We start from the raw sequence: 8596 nt of genomic DNA on the forward strand, positions 1-8596 counted from the left end.
CCCCTAGGGAGGGAACCCTAGGTGGGGGCGCAGCCCCTCCCCTCCCCCTATATATACTTGAGGTTTGGGGCTGCCCAAGACACGTGATTTGCTCTCCCTGTTGGCGCAGCCCTACCTCTCTCCCTCCTCATCTCTCGTAGTGCTTGGCGAAGCCTTGCTGGAGTCCCGCGCTCCTCCACCACCACCACGCCATCGTGTTGCTGCTGGATGGAGTCTTCCCCAACCTCTCCTTCTCCCCTTGCTGGATCAAGGCGTAGGAGACGTCACCGGGCTGTACGTGTGTTGAACACGGAGGTGCCGTCCGTTCGGCACTAGGATCATCGGTGATTTGGATCACGACGAGTATGACTCCATCAACCCCGTTCACTTGAACGCTTCCGCTTAGCGATCCACAAGGGTATGTAGATGCACTCTCCTTCCCTCGTTGCTAGATTACTCCATAGATTGATCTTGGTGATGCGTAGAAAATTTTGAATTTCTGCTATGTTCCCCAACATCTTCTACTTGGCAAGCTATTAGTCATGGTCTTGATTTGCTGAAGAAAGGAATTCTATGGAGGGTTGGTAATGGGAGAAGTATAAGAATTTGGCGCGACAATTGGATACCGTGGCCGTTTTCTTACAAGCCTATCTCACCACATGGTAGATGTCGGATCCGTTTTGTGGCTGATTTGCTAAATCCAAATGGCTCATGGAAGTATGACCAGGTAGCAAAATTCTTCGCTGCTGCTGATGTAATGGAGATTATGAAGCTGAGAGCCTCCCCGAGGCAGGAGGAGGACGTTTTAGCTTGGGGTCCGGGCCGCCATGGGCAATTCTCTGTCAAAAGCGCATATGATATGGTGTTTGAGGAGGTCCATAGAGGAAGTTCTGAATCTAGCAGTACAAATCCGAATGGGAGCAGATCATTATGGAAGCTAATCTGGTCTTCTGAAGTTCCTCCTACAGTCCGGAATTTTGCATGGCGACTGACATCAAACAGCTTACCCACATGGCAGAATAAGCACAAGATTGGCCTTGAAACTTCTCCGCTTTGCCCGATTTGTGCGAGGGAAATTGAGGACAACTTTCACCCAGTGCTACGCTGCCCGCTTGCGAGGCATCTATACAACACCATGGCCAGCGTTTGGAGGCTGCCGGTAATTGAAACGATTATGTACACAGGCAAGGGGTGGCTGTTTGAGTTACTGGAAACTTTGGACGAAGCGCAACGATGCATGGTGCTATTCACATTCTGGAGAAGTTGGTATATTCGGAATGAAGTAGTGCATCAAAAACCTGCTCCTCCTGTTGATGCATCACGCAAATTTTTGCAGAGTTACTTGGACTCACTTATTGCGATCCGATCGAATGCATCAGCGGATTCCCGGAAGGGGAAAGTGAGTCTGTCTTATGAAAAAAGTCTGCCGAGTACAACACCTGATGTAAAAAACTTGACTTGGAGCCGCCCTGCTCGGGGTTGGCTTAAGTTAAATACTGATGGTTTCTTCGATGTGAACGGTACAACAGGTTCTGGGATGATCTTACGTGATGAGAATGGTAACATCATTTTCTCGGCGTGTAGGCAATTGTTCTCGTGTCGGGATGTCTTGGAAGCGGAACTAAGTGGATGTATGGAAGGATTGTCGCTAGCTATTCAGAGGAGTGATGCACCCATTATAATAGAATTGGACTCGCTTATTGCTGTCTCCATGATACAAGAGGTGGAAGAGGATAGATCTGTTTATGCTTCTTTGGTGAAGGAAATTAAGTACCTTCGGAGTATTAGAGAAACTTGTGTTACCCATGTAAGTTGGAATCAGAATAAACCTAGTGATTGTCTGGCTAGGTTAGCTAGAGTTGATCATAGAATTGTTACTTGGCTCGGTTCTGGCCCACCTGAGGTTCTGAAGCTGGTACAAGCAGATTGTATTGATACTATGAATAAGTAATACAAGTTTTCTGCCGCAAAAAAAAAAGTTTAGATGAGAGTTAGACACATCTTTTTTTTTTATCTTCTACGAAAAAGTTGGGACAAGAAAAAAGAGAAGAGAGAGCATATGTGTCGGTGTGGCATGTGTTGCTGTTACGGCATATTTTGCACTAATACCAGCTGGTTTGGTCAATCACTCATCTTGGTCCCGTTGTCAACTCTCCTTTGTTATATTCCCCGCAAAAGAAAAACCTCTCCTTTGTTAGATGAATGACTATGATTTTTCTTGAAAATATAAAACCGAGCAAAATATCGGAACTGATCTCTGGGCAAGCAATCGATTGAATCGCATCATTGCAGCGGGCAGCAGACACTGGCCCCCCGTTGCGCAGCTGCAGCCTCGCACCATGCATGCATGCATGCACGCCACGCCTTTTAAAATGGGCGAGCTTGACATGCATGCACCGCATCGCATGCGTGTGCCATGTGGTCGGTAGCGCCGTACCGATCCAGGAGTATTGTTCCTAATTACTCTACCCCACGCATTTATGATTTATGTGTGTACATGGAAATAATACCTACTATGTGAATTTTGATCTTGCTAACCACATGTCCCATGCGTTATGGAAATAATACCTTTAAATTGTTTTCGTACGAGTAGGGTTTTCAGGACATCGTACAATGGTACAAGTGGTTTTTTCTAGGGCATCGTACGAGTAGGTCATAGCTTCCAAATGCACGCCAGAAGTGGCTCTTGCGTCCAATTGTGATATGGTGATATGATGATAGAACAAATGTAAAATGACCAAATAAACAGTGTTCGCTATTCACGATTGAGGTTACAAATTTATAGTACTCCTTTCATTCCTTTATATAAGGCCACTATGAAAAATACATTTTGCATTTATACAAGGCCAGTAACAGTAATCGAGTTAAAAATTAATGATGTTTTCTCGAACTAGCAACTTATTTAATACTTGCATGCATGTAGTCATAATGACACTGTGCTACTTCCTTCTCATTCCTTCCTTGCATGCATGCAGGTTTATTAATGATCCCTTTTAATGAAAAGAAAAGTTGGCTTGCAAAGCAGTCATTAATTTTTACCTTGGTATCTGTAATTTGAGTTTGTGGCCTTGTATAAGGAAATGGAGGGAGTACCTGAAATAAAAGAAAGCTTTGAACGGACACAAGCCTATAATCTAGATTTTTTTAGTTGTCCCTATATTTTTCCACTCCCTCTGTTCACAAATATAGGATGTTCTACTTTTTTATGAATCGGTTGTATACATATACATTTTAGTGTGTTTGTTTATTCATTTTGGTCCATATGTGGTCTATATTTAAATATTCAAAACGTCTTTTATGAGCAAAGGGAATAGTTACTACATGGCGGTTAGGCTACTTGAAGTGAGGAGTATCATACATAAAAGGGAGTGATTTCAGTATTAAAAGGATAAAAACACGGTGTTTGAAAAGACTACCTGTCGATGCAAAGAGCGTCTCAGTTGAAATTGCCAAAGAATCAGTCCCACCACACATAATGCACACTCTTGGAGATAGTACTTCTACTCCGATAGACAGAGAACCAGCTACACCACATCTAACTCCAACCCCGGCAGATAGTCCCAGTTTCAATTGACTCAACACCATCTCTGCTAGAGAGCACCCAAATACGAGTGGTTAGTGACACAACTACGGTGCCCAAAGAATCAAGAGCACGACGAAGAACCCCAACTCCACAAGGTAGCACACTTATTCCTGTGGACTTAGCACCACTAGTCATCCATAGCTTAGCAAGAATTGCTTTCGATGCCGTTAAAACCTATGTGTGTATCTTCTTGTCATGGAAATATTATACTAAAGACGAAAAAATACCAATTTCTAGTTTTCTCCAAGAGTATGTGTAAGTAATGTTATTCGTGACAATTACTTTGCTTTGCCCTATACTTTCTAACTACCTGCTAGTTATAACCCAACAAATGTTCTCATTTTTTTTGTAGATAATGATCGATTTGGACACTCATTATAAGGCAACATTTGCTATTTCTTGTGCTATCTTCTAAAATGTTGTGTGGCAGTACCAGCATTACCTGAAGAAAACATACTTCATTGGCAAGGAAACTCATGGAGTTCCCTTACCTCCAGAGCAGTGTTTACGAGATGATGACTAGGGACGCCTTGTTGTGCTCTGGTCCAGACCTAAGAATCAGGTATGGTGATGCCTGCAAGCCAAACAGGGTTATGTAGCATTTTCGGGGAAGTGTCCCGATTAGTTATCGTCCCAACGAAGAGCAGAAAAGAGTATTCATATTGGCGCTTTTGTCACACATAAGGTGACACAATTCTTTTGTGAAGTAACGGTTTGTACTTCTGCAAATATTTTCATTGTCCTAGTGGACGGATAAACTAGAGTGGCAAAGATAAAAGGTTCATAGTAATGAAGGTAAAAACACTTAAAAATAAATAACATAAATAAATGTGAAAGTAGAGTTGTGTTTCCTGCAGTGGAGAGATTAGGCGCGGAGAGAATTCAGCTCATAGTAAGTATATATCAAGTGTGCTAGTGCGACGATAATACGAGTTATCTTGTATTATACTCATAGAATTTAATATGTTTGTTCTATAGGTGGATCACCCTAATGTTATGGAACTCCTCCTCGCGGGGTTACATCGCATTTTATGGTCCTGCTTCACCGTTGTCACATAGTGGTCATCTCCACAATTAAGGTCTTTGGACCGGAACCAAGTATCAAGTTTCATGGATCACCGTCATATTGTCTTCAGTTCTCATAGATATCTCCACCTGTCACGTTAGAGGTCACAAATTCCCTAAACGATATGTGTTACCTATGTAGTTTTTGAGATCGTGTTGCTTGGGCCCATAGATTGGACAACACGCACAAGGTTCACAACAGTATAACAACTTACTAGACAGATCATAAGACTACAAATACAAATGACGACATATAGATCATGTTGGAAATATGCCCTAAAGGCAATAATAAAATGATTATTGTCGTATTTCCTTGTTCATGATAGATGTTTATTATTCATGCTAGAATTGTATTGAACGGAAACTTAAATACATGTGTGGATAAATAAACAACATTGTCCCTAGTGAGCCTCTACTAGACTAGCTCGTTGATCAAAGATGGCTAATGTTTCCTAAACCATAGACATGAGTTGTCATTTGATAATGAGATCACATCATTAGAAGAATGATGTGATGGACAGACCCAACCGTAAGCTTAGCATCAGATCGTATCACTTAGTTTATTTTCTACAACTTTCTTCATGTCAAGTATTTGTTTCTTAGACTATGAGATCATGTCACTCCCGGATACTGGAGGAATATTTTGTCTGCTATAAAACGTCACTTCGTAACTAGGTGATCATAAAGATGCTCTATAGGTATCTCCGAAAGTATTTGTTCGGTTTCATGGACCGAGACCGGGATTTGTCACTCCATGTGATGGAGAGATATCTCTAGTCCCTCTCGGTAATATAACATGACAAGAAGCTTGCAAGAATGTGACTAATGAGTTTAGTTACGGGATCTTGTATTACGGAGCGAGTAAAGAGCCTCGCCGGTAACGAGATTGAACTAGGTATGGAGATATTGAAGATCGAATCTCGGGCAAGTAAAATATTGCCGGACAAAGGTGAGTCCCTATCGGGCCAACTTTGTTCCCATTGCAAGACGTATAGTGATGTCTACTACGCAACTTTATTCTTGTAGACTCGTGTTGGGCCTCCAAGCGTAGAGTTTTATAGGATAGTAGAAATTTTTCCTCAAGTGGATGACCTAAGATTTGTCAATCCATGGGAGGCGTAGGATGAAGATGGTCTCTCTCAAACAACCTTGCAATCAAATAACAAAAAGTCTTTTGTGTACCCAACACACCAAATACAATGGTAAATTGTATAGGTGCACTAGTTTGGCGAAGAGATGGTGATACAAGTGTAGTAATGATAGTAGATATTGATTTTTGTAATAGTAACAATAGAAAACGACAAAGTACCAAGTAACAAAAGTGAGAACAAACAATATTGCAAGGCTTGAAAATGAGGCCTAGGGTTCATACTTTCGCTAGTGTAATATCTCAACAATGCTAATACAATTGGATCATATAACCATCCCTCAACGTGCGATGAAGAATCACTCCAAAGTTCTTATTGATACTTCTCCCTCGTATCTACTTTTCCTAACGCTTTTTCTCTTGTTTTGGACTCTAATTTGCATGATTTGAATGAAACTAACCCAGACTGACGCTATTTTCAGCAGAATTACCATGGTGTTGTTTTTGTGTAGAAATAAAAGTTCTCGGATTGGAACAAAACTTTTTGGAGAATTATTTCAAAACAAAAGAAAAATACTGGAGCCAAGAACCACCGGAGGGTCCGCCTGGGTGAGCACAACCCACCAGGGCGCCCCCTCTAGGCGCGGCCAGGCGGGTTGCGCCCACCTGGTAGCCCCGCGGACCTTGATTCCGACTCTATAAAATCCTATTTTTCCAGGAAAAAACCATGGAGGAAGAATTATCTCGTTTCGTGATATGGAGCCACTACCACCTCCTATTCTTCACCGGGAAGCCAGATTTGGAGTCCGTTTGGGGCTCCGGAGAGGGGGATCTTCGATCTTCGTCATCATCAACCCTCCTTCATCGCCAATTCCATGATGCTCCTCACCGGGGGTGAGTAACTCCTTCGTAGACTCGCTGGTCGGTGAGGAGTTGGATGAGATTCATCATGTAATCGAGTTAGTTTTGTTAGGGCTTGATCCCAATTATCCATTATGTTCTGAGATTGATGTTGATATGACTTTGCCATGCTTAATGCTTGTCACTTTGGACCCGGGTGCCATGATTTCAGATCTGAACGTTTATGTTATCACTATTATATCTATGTTCTAGATTCGATCTTGCAAGTTATATTCACCTGTTACGTGTTATGATCCCAGGGCCAGTCCTGAGATTTCAGGGGCCCTGGGCGAAATTATAATTGGAGGCCCTTGATGGCCCTTAGTATAAATGTCTATTTATAAATCATTACATGTAGATATAATTTTTATCAAAGAAAAAATTAAGTGCATATCAAATAATGTATTACATATTCCTTAAAAAAATCTCCTCATATTCTGAGATGGAAAATCGCTAATGATATTATCAATATCAATTTCATCAAGCATGTTTTTCTCAATGCACAATGTTGCCAAGCTGTTGTAACCCTTTGTCAATTTGTTTCATGCTTTCTCAGTCCAGTGCTCAGTTCATTCCAAGAGTTTATGTTGGTAATATGGTCAACACTAGCTGCATGTTTCGGTCTCGCATTAATATGCTTCCAATCACAAAACCCCTCATGCCTCAATGCACTCTTGCATTTGTCAGAATTGAAAAGCTTACATCACAATGAAAACACTCTTTTTGCACCTTTTGAAATAACTGACCATTTCTTATCACGCACCTCTCAATTGCACATATTTCTTTTTTTTTGAAGGAAAAGCAACGCTTTATAGATTTAACGGTGCTCGGGCATGTCACCCGAGACACAAACAGCCACACTGGGCGGTACAATAGAGTTCCACTCCATATAGTTATTAGGAAGACACATACGACCTATCTTGGCTAGGTCATGTGCTGCTGAATTCGCAGACCGTCTACAAGCAATGATACTAACCTTCGAAAACCACATTTTCATCTGGTATTTGAGGTCTTCAATGATTGATGCATAAGGTGAGGAGTCTGCCGCACGGGCGTTCATGGCCTCAGCAAGTAACTGTGAGTCGGTTTCAAAGGCAACCCTCATCGCTCCCAGTTCCGACGCCGTCATCACTGCTGCTGCCAGTGCATTGACCTCTGCCCCAAACGCATCTTGGATATTCTCCTGACGGCCGGCCCGAGCAGCCAGAACCTGCCCCGAGCTATCTCGAGCAATCACACCCCATCCACCCATAGAGCATCCTGGAGGGAATGCTCCATCAAGGTTAAACTTGATCGTCTCTGTGTGCGGTGGATTCCACTTCTCCGGCGGCCTCTTCTTCTTCTTCGGCGTAAAGACTTCCTCATACTCTAGTGCATTGCATCGGATTCTTCTGACCATCTCTTCCACTTGCATGGGCGTCTCACCTTCCCGGACCTTATTCCTTTGATTCCACCATTGCCACCAGAAGGTTATTATTAGAACACGCTTCTTTTCGTCTAACTCCCACAGTATATCAAGCATCGCATGCACACTAGTGATCTGTTCTAGCTGGTTGCGTTCGTGCTCCAGACCTAGATGCCTCCACACCTCCTTCACCCATTTGCACTTGATAAATAAATGTCCACCGTCCTCCTCTCCTTTGCCACATAGTAAGCAGTTTGAATTCTCCAGAGATATGCCTCTATTCTGAAGGTTCACGCACAGGGCCAAGGACTCGTGCCTGATGCGCCATACGAACATCTGCAGTTTCGGCGGACACGGGAGTTTCCATATGCGCTTCCAGGACTGATCCTCCACGCTATTCAGCTGACCGGCTCGCACTGAACTCGATCCTGGTGCTCCTTCCTGTGTATGTTTATTCAGCTCCATCTGAAGTTTATAGGCACTTTTCACGGAGTGGTAGCCCCTGCTGTCAAAATGCCATGCTATGAAGTCTTCCACCCCCTCGCGCAAGGGAATCTGCAGAATGTGACGAGCATCT

This window comes from Triticum aestivum, chromosome 2A (assembly GCF_018294505.1).
Source record: "Triticum aestivum cultivar Chinese Spring chromosome 2A, IWGSC CS RefSeq v2.1, whole genome shotgun sequence".
Lineage (NCBI taxonomy): Eukaryota > Viridiplantae > Streptophyta > Magnoliopsida > Poales > Poaceae > Triticum > Triticum aestivum.